This window comes from Acanthaster planci, linkage group LG12, assembly GCF_054643075.1.
Source record: "Acanthaster planci isolate LZ-2023a linkage group LG12, COTS_SCS, whole genome shotgun sequence".
NCBI lineage: Eukaryota > Metazoa > Echinodermata > Asteroidea > Valvatida > Acanthasteridae > Acanthaster > Acanthaster planci.
In genome coordinates, this window is record NC_141788.1 from 5402344 (window position 1) to 5419061 (window position 16718).

At 39.9% G+C, this 16718-nt stretch overlaps 1 protein-coding gene across 8 annotated transcripts in view; it reads left to right on the forward strand.

The window, feature by feature from the left end:
* LOC110984353 (uncharacterized) overlaps positions 1-16718 on the forward strand; it is a 68762-nt gene that overhangs the window by 3353 nt on the left and 48691 nt on the right. For 5 of the 8 annotated variants that reach the window (XM_087143722.1, XM_087143721.1, XM_022244482.2 and 2 more), the window contains exon 2: positions 4477-4797. The gene's annotated coding sequence lies outside the window, so the exon portion shown is untranslated. Of the gene's footprint in view, positions 1-4476; positions 4798-8826; positions 8954-15635; positions 16013-16718 lie in introns of those variants that run through there. The other 3 variants (XM_087143724.1, XM_022244480.2, XM_087143725.1) reach the window with 3 other exon arrangements.

A 16718-nucleotide genomic window follows, 5' to 3' on the forward strand; every position in this document is an offset into this window, starting at 1 on the left:
ATCAGTGTACTGCTGGCAGTACATGCAAGTTACAGTTGACATGTACAAATTATGCATGTATTAAAATGACAAACGTGTTTGATACCGGTATGGTAATAATGACAGAGAAAAATGCAGAGAACAAGGCTGTTCAGATAAGTTTATAAGCTGGTGCTTCTTGGTGGGACAGCTCTGATAAAAGTTCACAATAGATCAAACAAAAACAAAGAAACAAACAGCAAACTCAAGAAAATTCTGCGCAAGCTCACACGGCTTCATGGAACAAAACAAGTCAGAGATAACAATAAAAATAAAGAAATTAAGGAAAATGTAAAAAAACATTTGTAAATAAATAAGGTTAATCTTTCTCATTGGCATCTCAGAACACTCTTTCTTAACTCACCTCCCCCTCGTAGTTTCTATGTGAGGTGTACATGTATGTGTATGTAGGTAGTTTTTTTTCTGTTTAGATAATGAGAATGATTGATTGGAAATTGTGTTTGTTATGCTTATATAACAAAAAGAGGATAATGCATAGCTGTTTCAATAATGAGGTAATTGTGGAAATATCCAGTGTGGCCTAAGCTCTGGAAGTAACAACTCCAGGTGTGTTTGTCCACAATTTTCTCAGCCAGTTTCATTTCTTTGGCATCATTCATTAAATCATCCACCGTCGTCTGCAGCAAAGAACACTTGAGGCATTCGTCATGGTTGTGAACTTTAAAGTGGGCCCAATATAAATCAATTGGCCTGTGGCAGTTTTGCTCAAATATTTTCATACTTCAGTCATTACGTTTTTGTCACTGGGGCTGGTGAATACTTACCCTGGATGAACTGTTACCCTAAATTGGTCATAACAGTCAAACTTTGTTCGCAGTGTGATTTATTTTCAGTTAAGCATCTTTGCACCTATAAGCATCACCTGTGTCAATTCAAATTGCAAAGCACTTTACAACATCTTGTACAATGTTGAAATACCTCATTTTTCCTAGATTCTCAGTTGCACAGCTGAAATATTCAGTGCGTCAAGAAGGCTTTATGCAGATTGATTTTTCAGACTAAAAATTCTACAAATGTGCAGGTTAACAATTTTAATCAAGATGAATAGCTCTTGATTGTGCAATAAACTTTGTGAAACAAAACAAAACGTAACAAAAACGAATCTCATTTTCTTTTCACCCTTTGCCATGCTTGTTTGTAATCCAGAATATTATAATTGCGGGTCTTCATTCATGCCCGTTGGGATCTAAGGCCGATTTCTATTACACAATATCATTCGTCATCGGCAATTATGCCGATATTTTTCCTCCAGCCCCTGGTAGCATCCTGCACGCTTCACTCGTCAGACCTGCCAGGATGGGCTGGGGAAGGCCAAACAAGGATGACTAAGAGTTACTGGGCTCTTGAAGCGGCTCAGGGAGATTTTCATTTGGTGATTGGGTGGAACCGGACGGCCCTGCAGCATTAAGGGCTAGCTCATGTTGTCGGTTGGTCACACAAATTTGCTTCCTCTTCTTTTTTTGTCCAGAAGGTCATTTGTGAAAGCCTTTGAATGCAGCAGTCGGCAGGTGTCGTGTCTTGGGTGTTGGTAAGAATGAATATTCAGTGGTAAATATTATTTCTGTCGTTGGTGACAGATCCCTCAGATGAGGAGTATACATGGCTTTGGGCATCAAATATAACGCTGATCAAATAATCGGCGTAGTTGCTCAAACTGATGTTTTTTTTTCTCAAGTTCTAGAGAAAACCTCAGGAATAAACATACATGTTTGTATTTATATTTGAAATCTTATTTCATTTTCACAATACAAATTTTAGAAACACACATGCCACATATTTAAGCCTTGGTGTGTGACATTTTATTATGTTACCTGGCTTTCCATGATGGGTGTTTGGCTGAAAGGCAAGTTAAATGCATGTCCTATTCCTCCATTTCATACAACCAGGTTTGTAGCTCTATGATACAACTAGTGCTCTCGTTCTTCATATTCCCAGCTTGAGATGAAGAAGGGATTATTGGAGCTTATCCATCTTTACGGTCACTGATGTAGTCAATCCCTTGGATTGATCTGTTGAGGAGTACCTCATGCGTAGATTCTTGTGGATGAAAGACTGCTTATAACAGAAGTGTGTGATAATCAGAGTTTGACTTCGGCAGTTGCATTCAATGGGAAGGAGTTTCCCCTCAGAATTTTAAATCACAATTTGAATTGTTATGCCACTGCTCCTCAGAAAATACACTGCAAAAATGTTATTGTACATGAGTACACCAAAAGTCTGTGCGCACATGCACACTTCCTAAATGTAAACATACAGAAAAGGTGCAGGTGGAAATGGTGCACACGTGTAAATGGGTAAATTTCTAAATGTACATTTGTGTAACATGGTCAGTGCATTGTTTTCAGAAATATTATGCACAGACACATACATGTAACTGTATATTTACTGCAATCATTTATGCAATGCACTATGGGAAATTATATATTGTACACTTAATGAATTTGTATAAACACATTAAAATGCATGTCTTCCTGCATTCATTTGTGTTTTCAGTGTTACTACGGATAGTTTTGCCATAGAGTGTACGCTATTTACATGTACATACCAGTACAATGTGCACATCCCTACATAAAATCCTACCGCACAATGGTACAAGGACTTACATGCCTAGTGCTGCATCTACATGTACATGTACTGGTATATATACCCAGCAAGAAATGAGACCGAGGGGTACCCCCCCCCAACATGTCCAATCCCTATACACATTCCAGACTATTGTTACTTAACACATCCCCCCAAGATGTCTGAAAGGAATTCCCCAGATTCCTGCCAGACAATGACCAACACAAAGCAGGGGGTGTTCTCTCTGTGTCATACCTTGCTGCATATGTACCGGTATATCTGAAGGAGGTCAGTCCAGGCTCTTACAATGGATTAACCAAACCTCCGTGGCCTGGGCTTCTCCCAGGTCCACTCTGCCTAGCTCACAGGTGACAGGATAATCTTTCCCATTGATTGCACACTGAATGGGAGATTACCACCCATTGAATGAATGGGAAAGGGATCTGGAGTGGATGATTAAGTTGGTGGATTAGTTCCATTGAGCGTATCTTATTAGCATATAACTGTGTCCGGGGACCGTCATAATCAGACTAGCACATGTAGACACTGTATGTACACCATACTGATGTACTTTAGTGATACATGTACATGTAGACGAAATTGTCGAACATTTTCAAATTTTTACCAATCGTCAGAGTGCATCTTCCAGTTATTTTTACACTAAATTTAATATCTGTTTCAACTCACCAGTCAAGGTAAATTTGGACTCTGCATTTTCAAATGATGTTCTGGGCATGTGAGAGAAAATGGTTATTCACTGATGAATGACTGACGGCCACAGGGCTAACAATAAATCTCAAATGTTGTGAGAAGCTGTTGTTTTTCTTTCCACAGGTGGGTTAAACTCATGAGAGTAAAGCTCTATGGTAGAACTGGAGTGCCTGTGTTCAGAAAAGTGCCAACAGTGCACATATAGCTAAGCTTTGCTAAATGGTGCTACAGTGGATGATTTATCCACAGATTAACTTGAAAAGTTACTCAGCTGCCAGTAAATGTTAGCAGAAATTGAGTGAGAAAAACAGTCGGGTTTGACAGGAGAGTGGTCACAGCGTGAACGCTTCAAAAGGTGGCAGACTGTTCCCTGCAGTGTTTTATATAGTGTCATTTTTCTCTGAATTGTCATTGATCTGTTGGGATAGGACGGTTGAGGTCAATCAAATTATTTGTCTGTTCCGGTCCCCTATTCAATTTCAGGCCTTGTGTCAGTCTGTTTTGAGTTTGGGCTTGACCAGCCCTATGAGTGATGGTCCAGTGATCAGGGGGTCAGGTAGTCTTCAAAATACAACTGTGGGACTCTTCATGAATGTGCTTCAAACTGAACCAAGATATTATACTTGTTTCTGAGCTTTGAAATTGTACTCACTGAACTGCAAGTAATGAAGTGGATGTGCCCTTCCTGCATGTACATCATCACTTGATCAGTCGTTTTTAAACTTTAAACACCCATCAGTATTGTAACAATCTTCATTTGTAATGTACAGTACAAAAAACTCCATGCTGCATCTCCCCTACTAAAAAAAGAAATGTTTGTCTTCCCTCTCCCTGTTTGCCTTTTCACACGCTTTTAAATTTGAGAAGACAATGCTTCCAAATTGCTGGAACTGTTTCCCTGAAATCCAGGCGACTGTCAAAAGCATCAATTTGATTACCGGTAATTGTCTTTTACTGGGACCATTGCTCCAGACATACATGTACGTGCACTTACAAATTGAACTGAAGAGGGAATGAAGAAGAAGAAATGAAACAGAAGGAAACTTGTTCAATGACAAGCAAAATACTGGTACCTACATGTACAGGAATGCATTGTTGGGTTAAATGAGCCTCTTTTGTGGAAAACAGTAAAATCATTATTATGCCGGTTCTGTTTGCTTCCAGACAATCCCTGGGCAGGTGTCAGGAAGTCAGCAATTAAGGTAGACCCTGTCCACTCTTGCCCTAAGTAGCTCCCAGATGCATCCAGGCAACAGAAGCATTGACCCAGGTAAGCCAGTGTTGACGTACAACATTCAAGTTTTGAGACTGTTCTGCTGAGCTGGAGTTGTCTGCATTTTAGCGAGGGCACTGCTCTTCCGCAGCTGTCCGCTGCACCATCGGCACCAGAGTGGTAATAACTGACTGTGCTGTCAACGGTCATGCCTGCAGTCGGACGCACTTGGAATGACAGCTACGGGTTGTGACCTTTCTTTGCTCAAATTGGTGAGTACGGCTATGTGAACGGAGGGGGGGGTTAATGTTCATGCTATGAATGAGGAAGGGACCATATGTGTACCATAGAATCTTTAACCTTATTGGTACACCTGTCTGCCTAGATTCATTAAATTAGACTTGTGGACCTTTCTGCTCCTTTGGAGAATGCCGGTTTTTTTATAATGGGTTCAGTACAAAATTTTTCAGAGGAATTTGCACTTGGCTGAAACTTCAGTTTTTTAGCTGAAACAAATGAATAATCGAAATGGTTACTTGCATTTTATTTCATATTTTCCTTTGTGTCCATAAGATTGCAAAAACAACTTGACATTCCGTCGTCTACAAAACTTTTTCTGGTTGTCAACTTTGCTTGAATGATCGAGTTATTTTTGTGTTTTTCGAATTTTCCTTTTACAGAAGCATAAGCACACGTAGGACGTGCTTTCTGGTAATACCATATTTCTTTACAAGGTTGGAATTTCTGGGTTGGTCTTTTTGTGAAGACATCACCAACAGCTTTGTGGCCAGCATGTACATAACAAAGTGATGCAAGCCTTGAAATGCCATTCAATGGATATGATCCATAGCAAGAATTGTGCTCCTTTGTACTTTGTAGAGGCTTTCCAGCTTTTCCAGTTGAACACCTGTACAGATAGGCAAGGGTTGTCAACGCTCGGTATAATTTGGTTTATAGAGACTACATGGAAGTGCCTGTTTTTCATGTACCATAAATGTACGTGTATGTCCCAACAAACATCTGGAAAATGAAGTTCACATGAAACAATGAAATCCTGTTGATAGTGTGATACTACTGACAAAATATTACAGCATTTAAAGTGACGAGTAGCAATATGGAATATTCAGATAAATTTGTCAGAGATCATAGTACAACATTGTTGGTCTTTAATCCTAATGTTCGAATAAATTTGTCAATGGTCAAAAGTGCTCGTGAGGTGGTTGTCTTTGATCCTAACTGTCGTCAATCCATCATCTGTTTGAGGATGGAAGACTGTTTAGGATAATGTTCTCCATTCATACCTGAGAAGCATTCAGAGCTGTGCATTTCATTTGTTCATCTGTTGCAAGTCAAATGGTTGACTGGACCAAATATTTCACACACACACACAAAAACACTGTTTCTTGGTTACACTGTTTGTTGTGCCACATGTCAGTGTTGTATGACTTCAGTCAAGGACTCAGACTCAAGTCACATTTTTTATGACTTGGACTCAAGTCACATTGGATAATGACTCGGACTAGACATTGGTGACTCAACTACAACACTGCCACATGCACATGTAAAATTTACTGAGTTTTGTGGTGTCTCAAACCGAGACAAAAAGACCAAACATGGTATTGGTGTTTGCCATTTCACATCAAACAAAACGTTGCTCCACACAGGGTATTCCTGTTTTGAACCACAAGTTATTAATGTTTATGCACGGTAGGCTCTGAATAGATTCTTCCGGAAGATGAGCATGTGCCTTAGCTTTCCTGATGCAGGATCAAACATTCAGGCAACCGCCTCGCAAGAAATTTCCTCCCTGTGACTTGAGATACTGCACGAGTGTGGTTGGGAACGAAGCCGGAAAGGCACGTGGTCTCCCCTGCCTTGTTTGATCAGGAGGGATGATTGAGTATGTTTGTTGTTCAGGTCCACTAACGACTGCCACTATTCCTTGGAAAGAAATTGCCTTGTGCAGACACCAAAGGGACGTAAAAGATAGTTGAATGTGAATAGAACGACGTAAAAAAAATTCGAAAATTTCAAATTGAAATATTTGATACTAGTAGATCTGTTTGGTTGGGATCCATTGTTTTTTGTATTCAATTGTTAGTTGCAGTGCGTACTTCGTTTACTTAAATGGAGAAGAAAAAATACTGAATCTAAAATCTGTTTCAAAATTGCTTCCTTTGTTGGGTGAATGATGTTTAATTAATAGACAACTGAATATAGTTTTCATTAACATATATACATGTATTCATCAGTTACATGTATTTACTTTTCCTAAAATTGATCAAATTCATTTTATATGGATACATATATATATACCGGTACCAAATGTTTCACCGAAAATTGGATGCAGTCTGTTGAATCCTGAATCCAGCAAGAGTATCTGACAGCTAGCAAACTTTAGATCTATCGTTCTCCGTTGAGATCATGATGATTAAATAGAAAATTCCCAGTTTAGCATGGCTATTGTATGAATGCAGATTTGTTCTTGTATAGGTGTCCAGAGTTCAGCACCAGTTCCTTGGGAAGAACAGTCACTGATGAAAAATTGACTGTTGCTTTTATCGTTTCCATGCCAATCAAATGTACAAAAAGCCCAGTTTCCCTCAAACTTGCTTTCATAATTAAATCTGCAAATACAGAAAATGAAGGAACTCATTTGAGGGCTATGAAGGGAGCTTCCTGACTCGCCGGCATGACCGCCAGTACAAATTTGCTTAAGTGTCGGTGGCGATGATGTCACTCGGCCGTACAAACTCATCGTGGCCAATCAAGCAAAGCACATGTACGCATGTAAAACGTGATTATGAGATGTAAGACACGCGGGGTAGTCGTATTAGTCATCTAAGCAGATTACGTGGAATAGATTACCATAATCAGATTGTCTCCTTTTCTTAAGAAAATGTTCCAGGGTTTTTCTTGCTCCCTAGTACAAGTCCTGTGGGCCTGCAGCACTTGTGCCCTGCGACAAGTTCAGGGGGGTGGGAATGAGAAATCAAAACAACCATATTCTAACGTTTTAACAGTTGTGAGTACCTACATGTGGTTTGGCAAAGTTTTTCCTTTAAAATTTGTCTTTGTCGAAGACCTGGGCAGACATGGAATACACAAAACAGCTTCATAAGGATCTGATCAAAAATTTCTGGGAAAGATTTTAAAACGATGCGAATTCAGTGTTGGTTTGCCCATGTGTTACTCTTCTTACATATACTGGTATGTGTTGGAAACCTTGTTATTGCATCAACAACATAGCTTGTGACCTAAAAAAAAACCAAAACAGACATGGCCGTCAGAATTGAGACAGCTGAGAAATTATCAATTCTGCAGTTGACAAAGAAATTGTATAACCTCAATCTTCCTGAGTCCAATAATGTACATGTACATTGAATTGTGGACAATGTCTGTTAGTGAATAGAGGGTTTTGGTGCATTGCAGTGTACAGGAATAGTACCTGTTTTTCCTACATATTTTTGCCTTCCAGTGGCTGGTAAAACTTTGGCCGGCTCTCAGTACAAAAGCAAAAGAAAATCAAAAAGTTTTGAAAAATCTTGTGCGATTACCGAAGCACCAAATAACAAATACATACTAAAAACATACTGAAGAAAAACCCGACCCTTTTTAAAAGCCATGAGACAAATTGTACATTTTGAGGTAAAATCTGACACTCTCAAAGGATGATGTTTCTGCAAACATCGGCAGCACTTCAGAAATTAGGCAAATTGAGAGCTGTTTCTTCAGGAACCATGAACATTTGTGATTCACATACGTTGTAATTTCTAGTTTGAATACTGTTGTGAATGCTGTTTGCTTCCATAGGACCTTAAACCACATACTGAATTCCAAACTAAAACGCAAAATTTCAGACACCAATGTGATTTTATTTCACAGAAGTGAATATGAAAATAGAAAACTTGGAGAAGTTTCAACTTTTTAAAACTTTGTGTACTGGTATTGAATGTTCTGTAGTATACTGTACATGTTGAATTTATTTGTACACATGTATTGGTTGATCAGTTCCTTTTTTTTTTAAACTGTGGAGTTCCTTTGTGAAAACAAGATAATACAACATTCACAGTAGAAATAAGAGAGTCTAGGTGCTCCCACTCCTTGCTGGTCCCAAAGAGGATTCACACATGTGTAGCCATGGGGAAAAAAAAGCAAGCGATGGCCCTTGTGTTTCCATTCATCATGCTACAGGGTCAACTTGTGTTGACCTCCGTTCCCAGGTGTTCCATTGAACACCTTGAATACTAGCCCATCCGCTCCACTGCTGAAGCAAAGATTAGCCAACAAAATATTTGGGGGATAATACAATAATAATGTGGAATTCCTGGTGGGGAAGTCAGAATTTTACTGTTGCCTTGCACAAACGGATTACTGGAAATACACAGGCTGATAGGGCATATCTCTTCGCCCAAGGGATACTAGTAGGTGAGTGTATTATTTGGGGTTTATTCACTTTTTGGTGGACTTTTGTTGTCCCTTGCCAAGCTTGTGGGACTGGATACTCTCAGACTTGTTTTGTGTCAGTTCTTTTGATACATGTACCCTTTCAAACCTTTGCAGTTTTGCACTTGAAATTCTGAGTCAGTGTTGAGGTATCACTTTCATGGTTGCTTCCAAACTGGTGACAGCAAAGTGGAGGAATATCACAATTGTCTTATTCTGAAAAACGAACAAAAGTTATATCTTTACCATTTGTTAAGTTTCTTGGATAAGTGCTGTTACCGGTAACTCTCTCATAAATGGGCATGAAATGTAGTTTAACATTAAAATTAAATGTTTTGAATCTGCACATTCCTTCTTCAAGAGTCAATTTGCCCATGATTTGCTACCAGTACACTGTACCCGAAACATTGAAGCTCATAGTTTATAATTTCCGGTAGTGGGTCTGCGTTTTTACTCCTTGCGTGAACGATCACGTGCGCACTTGGCAAACAGTAAAAATGGTGGCTGGCTTGTGACCGTGAATGCACCAATGAGAGTTTGACAATCTGTCATGAATATGTATGAGGTATAGTGATACAAGTTTACTCATACTTCAAGTTGAATTCTAGTACATTGTACATGTGTAATATTTGATCCTATAATGGGTTTTAGTGGTTGGGACTTCATGGAGCCTTTCTGGTTGAGACTGACAGTGACTTCAGAATTCGAAACAAGTGCTCGGTTCCTATTGAATTACACCATAAATGTCTGAGCATATGTTTTTAAATTGCCCTCATTCAAGTGTTTGCAGGTTAACTTCCATCAGTCTGCAGATTTGGAACCTCTTTGTTGATTTTTCACTAACTAAATTACACAGGCTAACCACAACTCCTTTCCACATACTGATACATGTACATGTACTGTATACCTGGGAAGTTGTGGCCCTTTCTGAAGAGAACTTTGTAACTAACCTCATGCTAACATTGCAGCCACAACCCTTCCGTACTTTTATCTGGCAACCAGATTTAGAAACCATTACACTGTACTGTAAGGTTATCCTGTCGACGTGCAGGTGGTACGCGGTGCGCATGACATTCCTTTTCAACCAGTAGGATATCCCAACTTGGCAAAGTGTACATGCGCCTAGTACCTGTAAGTGAGTGTGACAGCCCTGTACATAATGGTGTCTCCTCAAATTTGGACATGTACAGTGTACATTTACTACACCTTACAAGTTTGGTAAACTGAGGAATTTTGCAAGTAATGTATGCACATGTAGAAAGGCCCTGTATAGGGCTGGGAGCATTATATACTGTAGCTAATTTCTGAGGAGCTGAAGATAAAGGGGCCCGAAAAACAGTGGTTCGTGGTTCTACTCAGCACCAACAAATCCTTCAAAAAGATTCACTCACAATATGCTTCAGAATGCCGTTTCCTGTGCTATGCTTAGAGGCTGCATGTACATGTATGCCCTGTTTTATACCAGTAGCTTCTAAGCTCCGGAAGGAGGCTGTCTACCAAATGCAAAACAAATTGAAAGTTTCAACCCTTAGGACTGACAGAAGGTAGGATGTTTACCACACTACTGATAAAATTGTCCTTTGGGTATATCCCGGGGATTACCAGTAAATCTGCATTCTGAGCCCTCAAAAAACTGACTAGGAAATAACATTTCAGTGGGTGAAGTACATGTATGAGGTTTACTGGTAAGAGATTTGCACGGCAGGATGCATGTTTTCCAGGATGATTCCCTTAGGGTTTACAATGCCACTTCTAATAAACTCACAGAATCCCCCATTTGCATGTAAACATTTTGAAGGAATTTGGTTTGATGGCTGACTGCTTAAAAAAGAATTTTTTAATCTAGAGAAGAAATGTTAAAAGATGAGTGTGCTATCAGATTGGTGTGAAACTTTACAGATTTTAACATACAATTTACAGAAATACAACATGCTTTTGGCCTTGGGTCAGGTTGCCCTTCTGCTCAAAGTGCAAATTTATATGAAAAGACTTCACATGTGTTTGGAAGTTCTAGTTTTTGGCTGAAAATCAGGGATGCATGTGTGACCCACATATCTGACAAAGTGCTTGTAAGTCACAAGTTGCCTAAAAAAAGTTCTGAGTTGAAGGCCTTCAAGAGAATGTTGCACAGTTCCTGGGATTTGGTCATATATGGCACAGTGTACCAGAGATACCGGGTATCTTAATGTGTAGATCAAGTTTGATTTGTGTACCATAGGTGCCAGGGCTAGTCTAGAGAAAATGGATGAGGGCTGCCTATACTGATTAATAGAGATCCCCCAGGGTGGGGGCTGGAGTTGAAGGAGGAGGTTTTTGAAAGGTCTGTATAGGGAAGTGATGTGCATGGTCATTGATTAAAAAAAATTGTCTAGCCATATGCATACATAAATGTACATGTACACAGCAAGTCAGTGGGTTCAGAGCATGTTTGTTTGGGCTGAAATGGTAGCCCCAGGAACAGCTACATGTAGCAGTGTCTGGCTGGGTGGCTAGACAAGTGACTTGCAGGTATACTAACTTCATCAGTTTTTGAGGGACACCAAAAACTGCACCTTTAGGACATACATGTACATGCACATGTAGTTGTTGGGTTGTGGGTTTAATTTTGGAACAAGTCTGGACAGTTGATGGGCAAAATATCCACATTTGAAAGTGGCTTAGGAGAACCATTGGTTTCTCCAACAACTCGCCTGTTAATAATGCTGAGATGATTTGCCCTTAAATCATAGTTCTGCAAAGTTGCTCTCCAGTTTTCATTTTGGTTTCATTGTGGATATTGGAATGGATGTCTTAAGGATGTTGAATTTTGCAGGTGGAAATAAATGGAAAGTCTTTTAACACCTGTGTGACAAATCGGTCGATCCTGTAATGGACGCAAATTTAATCAGGGACTGCTCAGCTCAAATTATAAAAAAATTCATGAGAGAAGGAAAAAAACAGGAAAGTTTAGTTGTCAGTGGGCATACCCCTCTGTTATGGAACGGTGTCCCTTGTACCGTCATGTACATGTAATAAGTGCCAGGAAAATTGGTCATGACACATGATTTGAGTCTCCAGGAACTACCTGCTGAAGAGTGTGAAAGGGTTTGAAGAAAATCAGACTTGACATTTCAGACAGGAGTGGAACAATTCAACTTTGAAGTAGATGCATGTCTCAACTCTGATTTTTGTACCTCGTACGTGGATTTTCTGTGCCTTGGCAGAGAACTTGAAATTGGGAAAAAAGATCAAGGAAATTCTTCTGCTGAACACTTTTCAATGAACGAGTTTTTATAATTGTAACTATAACTTACGACATTTCTAATGCACTTTCCGTAATGTTTCAAATCTTGTTTGATTTTTTCTATCCCCCCAAAAAGGAAGAAAGTGTTGTTTCAATGGAATGAGAGAAACAAATTTTCAGGCCCTTTGTCAATAATGAAACTCAAGAAGTTTTGAACTTTTGGATTTGAAAAAGGTGAAACTACCAATTTAGTCCCCTAAGCCATTTGTTGAACATTTTTCAGTTAAATGGTTGACAATTGCTGCTTGCACTTCTGACCCATAAATCTTTAAACTTTATGACCTTTAAAAATTGTTCTGGCCTGACACTCAGGATGTAAATTTCAGGAGCTCTCTTTGAAGTGATTGTGTCTGATTGAGCTTGACATTGTCAGCCCCTTTGCTGCCTTATGGTGGCTTCCCTGGCTTGGCCTCCAATCATTAACAGATCAAATGGAATGTGTCATAGGATTCCTGAGCTCCTCTCAAAGAGAGGATGGCTCCCTCTAGGCATGTTGTGCTCTCTCCCCCTCTCTCTCTCTCTCATCTGAAGACCAAAAGGTTGAGATGATGGCTGAATGGCTGTCAGAGCACGGATTTGAGAGCCTATTGATTTTGCACGCAGCAGAAGAAACTTGCGTGGTTTGTTGTGTTTCAGAACTTTGAATGCTGACAACAGACAACAGAGAACTTGCTGTCACTTTGTTCTTTTTACTGTAATCCTACAGCTGAATATAAAACAACTCCTTCCCATTCCAATAGAGCATATTGCATAGCTTTGGTCATTTACGGTAATTTGTGAAGTGGCCACATCCAAGGATATACAAAATGTTCAGGCCCCTGAGCTACTTGGAATTGGGGCTGAGTTTATAGTACTGCAGACCTCATGTGACTTTGGAGCGTGGGCAGGGGTGTGATGTTACATTTTGTTTCACTATCTAATATTGGTAGTGTAAATAAGCTGTGTTTCTGTCGAATTGTTTGAAGTACATGTACGTACTCATGTATCACATATATCTAGAAACTCTGAATGGGTGTGTATGTTTAGCCACAGGCAGCTAGCTGGTGTTGCTTTGAATGTAATCCAGGAGTATGGTGTCTAGCCAACTTAGGCAGGTGGCCTGCATTGCCAAGCGGACTGGACTTCTCTTCCGCAACCCAGGAACCCACTCTGTCTACACTTTGATGACACACAGAGCAGACCCCACTCTCCTTGCCTTGTAGGTACCTGTAGAAGAGGTAGACCAGAGACAAGCTCCATACATAACAAGTTCTAATCATTACTCCCAATAACATTGTGTCTCCACTTCAGTCACCTGTATTAATGTTTCACTTCTATCAGTGTTGAAATACTTTGGCTTCACATTTTGCACCAAGAGCCTACTTGAACATTGCAGTCACTCTTGCTGCAAAGACACTTTGAACGTACATGTACTAGACCCACTTATACTCTTTTTAATGTGCATGCACTGAATGAACAGTATGAGTTACGAGCTGCTCATGCTTTGCACTGCAGATTAAATGTAGCAGTACATGCGTGCCCTTGTTCTACCTACATGTGTGATACGAAAGTAGACATGTGCGGTAGACACGTACCGTAAGTGCCTCTGAACCACGTTGGGCTGCTCAAATTTGCTTTCAAGACCGAAGGCTGATACAACCTGGCACTGACACACTTTCACATGAGTCTCAGTTGCAAGTTCTCCAGCTTTCCATCCTGACATTTACTTCAGCTCAATGCCCTTACCAACACGTCCAACCAGAGCTATTGTGACACTTTCAAAATCTAATCCCGGGATTTCCAGACGGGTCAAAACCGCAAGGGTAAATTGCCTCATGTGTGCATGCCTACGTGGCAAGGAGAATTAAGAGGGGATGTTTAGAAGTGACTAACAGGTTTCTGTGTACGTCTTGTGGACAATTTCTAAACCAGTATGCAAGGGGAGGAATAAATCAGTTTAATCATATCCTGCAACATGAAGGCGTTCTCCCCCAGCTGATGTACATGTACTGTACGTACATGTACATGTAACAGGTATCTGTATGCACAGGCACTGTAGATGGGTAATGTAGGGTCCAACCTGCAAACTCTAATAAATTCCCAATCCACTGTAGCCCCTCTTTTTAGTTCTTTTGTTTACTGAAGGATATTGTACATGTATATTTAAACAGCATGTATGGGACATGTGTGAATTTAGATCTTGATGACCTTTCACACTATCCGTGTATTGTGTAAAATTTTGTATTGAGTTTATTTCAAACTTGGAAATTTGTTACTTACATGTAAGAGGTACAGTGTATAGGTACATGTACCTTTTTGAACTCTAGATCTGATGTAGAATTTTTGTACATGCTCCTCCTTGGAGCTTGTAGTGTATCTGCATTTTATAAAAATTTATTAATTTTATTGATTTTTGTACACTTTTCTGTAGCAGTGAGGTAGGCAATACATATCGAGCCCCCTCAAGCCTTTTTTTAAAAAAATGGCACACTCTATAGGAAAGTGTCATTTGAAGTTGATAAATTTGGAGTAAACACAAAACATTTCACCTAAACCCAAAAGTGCCCCCTGTTGTGTCCGCCATACCTCAAATAGGCTAATAGCAAAGTGCACAAGTAAGCAAAGCGTGATGTCATACATGTAGGTGTTACATGTACATGTATGTATGTACCGGTATGTTATAAGTGTACTTTGTGTACCAGTGTCCTCTATCAGATTTGGCAGAAACCAAGCATACAGATCAGAACAGTCTTTGGAACTTTTATCAAAAAGATTTTGCTACCGCCATGTTAAGGAACGGATATGGCCTTATATAGCCCTGCCCTCCCCTCTTCTTTCACCCCTCCCTTATCTTTGTCTGGCTGCTCATTGGGCAGTACTGCTTTACTGCTAATCATCGGCCTTCATACAGTGTGGCCATATAGCCAACCAAAAAGGCTGATTCACTTTGTGTAAGGCCCTCTAAGATGTGTGGCTTAAATAAAGTCTGATGCGGCTTGATCCCCAGACAATCCTGGCTTCTAGCCCAAGAACAAAAGGGCCTGCGTCACTGTCTGACCTGTTGGATGCCGAGTTGTGGTCAAAAGCAATTTCTTTTGGGGGGGGTGTTGATGTACCAGTAAAGAGCATTTACGTGTAACTGATATCAGGGAAACCATTGATTCTGTGTTTCACTCGTTACTTTTGTGGCAAAAGTTCACTCTTTTCCATACACACAACAGTAACCTCCCAGGAACTTTAACATTTAAAACACTGAGCAGATGCACTGATTATTATCCAATAATTATCCTCAGGAAGTAAGTGAAGAAAGGCTGTGTCTCATTCAGTCAGACGGGGACTGAAGTTCAGGACTCACGTCACAACTTGACGTGCATGAAACAGATACACGTGCACGTGCAAAAAGCTACCCGGCTCCTTGGGGCAGGCTGGGATATCAATCTGGCCTGGGATTACTTGGGACTTTCCTCGTACGTTGTACATGTACTAATATCTTGTGCGGAGGCTACATGCACATGTACATGTATATACACTACAGTACCTCTGTTGCGCCAGAAGATCCCGTGTTTTATGTACATCAGTGCATGGTACGGCCTGGCAAAGTCATTGCTTGTTCTAGTGTCAGTGAATTCACAGGAGCATTTAAATGATTGCTGGAATGGTACATTAACTTAAGCTGGTTGGGCATGTTGCAGTCTTCAGAGAAGTTGATGTACATGTATGTACAGTACGTGTACGAACTTTGACTTGGCTGGATTTTTTAAGAAGAGTACTTCTACTTGGTAAGTCAGGCATACAATTTGTGTGCTTTACAGGGACTTGGTTTTTTATCATTGTCTATTTTAATTTAAAGCAGATTTTGTTGCTGCAGGCATGAGCCAAGGAAGGTCGTCCATTGGTATTCTGTTACTACTTGTACCCCATACCCTCTCTATTTTGTCTGTACCAATTGACGTTGTCTGTGTTCATCAATATTACTTTGTCCATAAAAACGGAGTTGGTGAAAATGGCATTAAAACCCATTTGTTTGAATATAACTTCATCACAGCAGTAAAAAAAAATTTTGTGTACTTTGCTAATAGTACATTTACTTAGTAAGTTCTATATTGTGGTACATGTACGTGCCTGCTATTTTAGTACCTTACGTTTTAACCTCTTCTCATTTTGTTGGGTAGTTTTTAAATTTCTCATGTATAGCCATTCCAAAAACGGAGTCTTAATCTGAGTCCTAAAATGCATCACCATACAAGGTGATCTAAGGAATGTCCTTTTTTTTGGCTGAAGCTCATTTTGAACCATCCGATGAGAAACCAACATTTGGGACAACTGACTACAATGTACTTGCAGTCGATGATACAATAATTGCTGCTTGGCATGACTGTTTTCATGTACATGTACTGGTACCAGTAGGCTGCATGATCCAGAAGCATTGCATTCTGCACATGTGTCTATTCAAATATTCAGGCTACCAGCATATGGTGCCTCGGC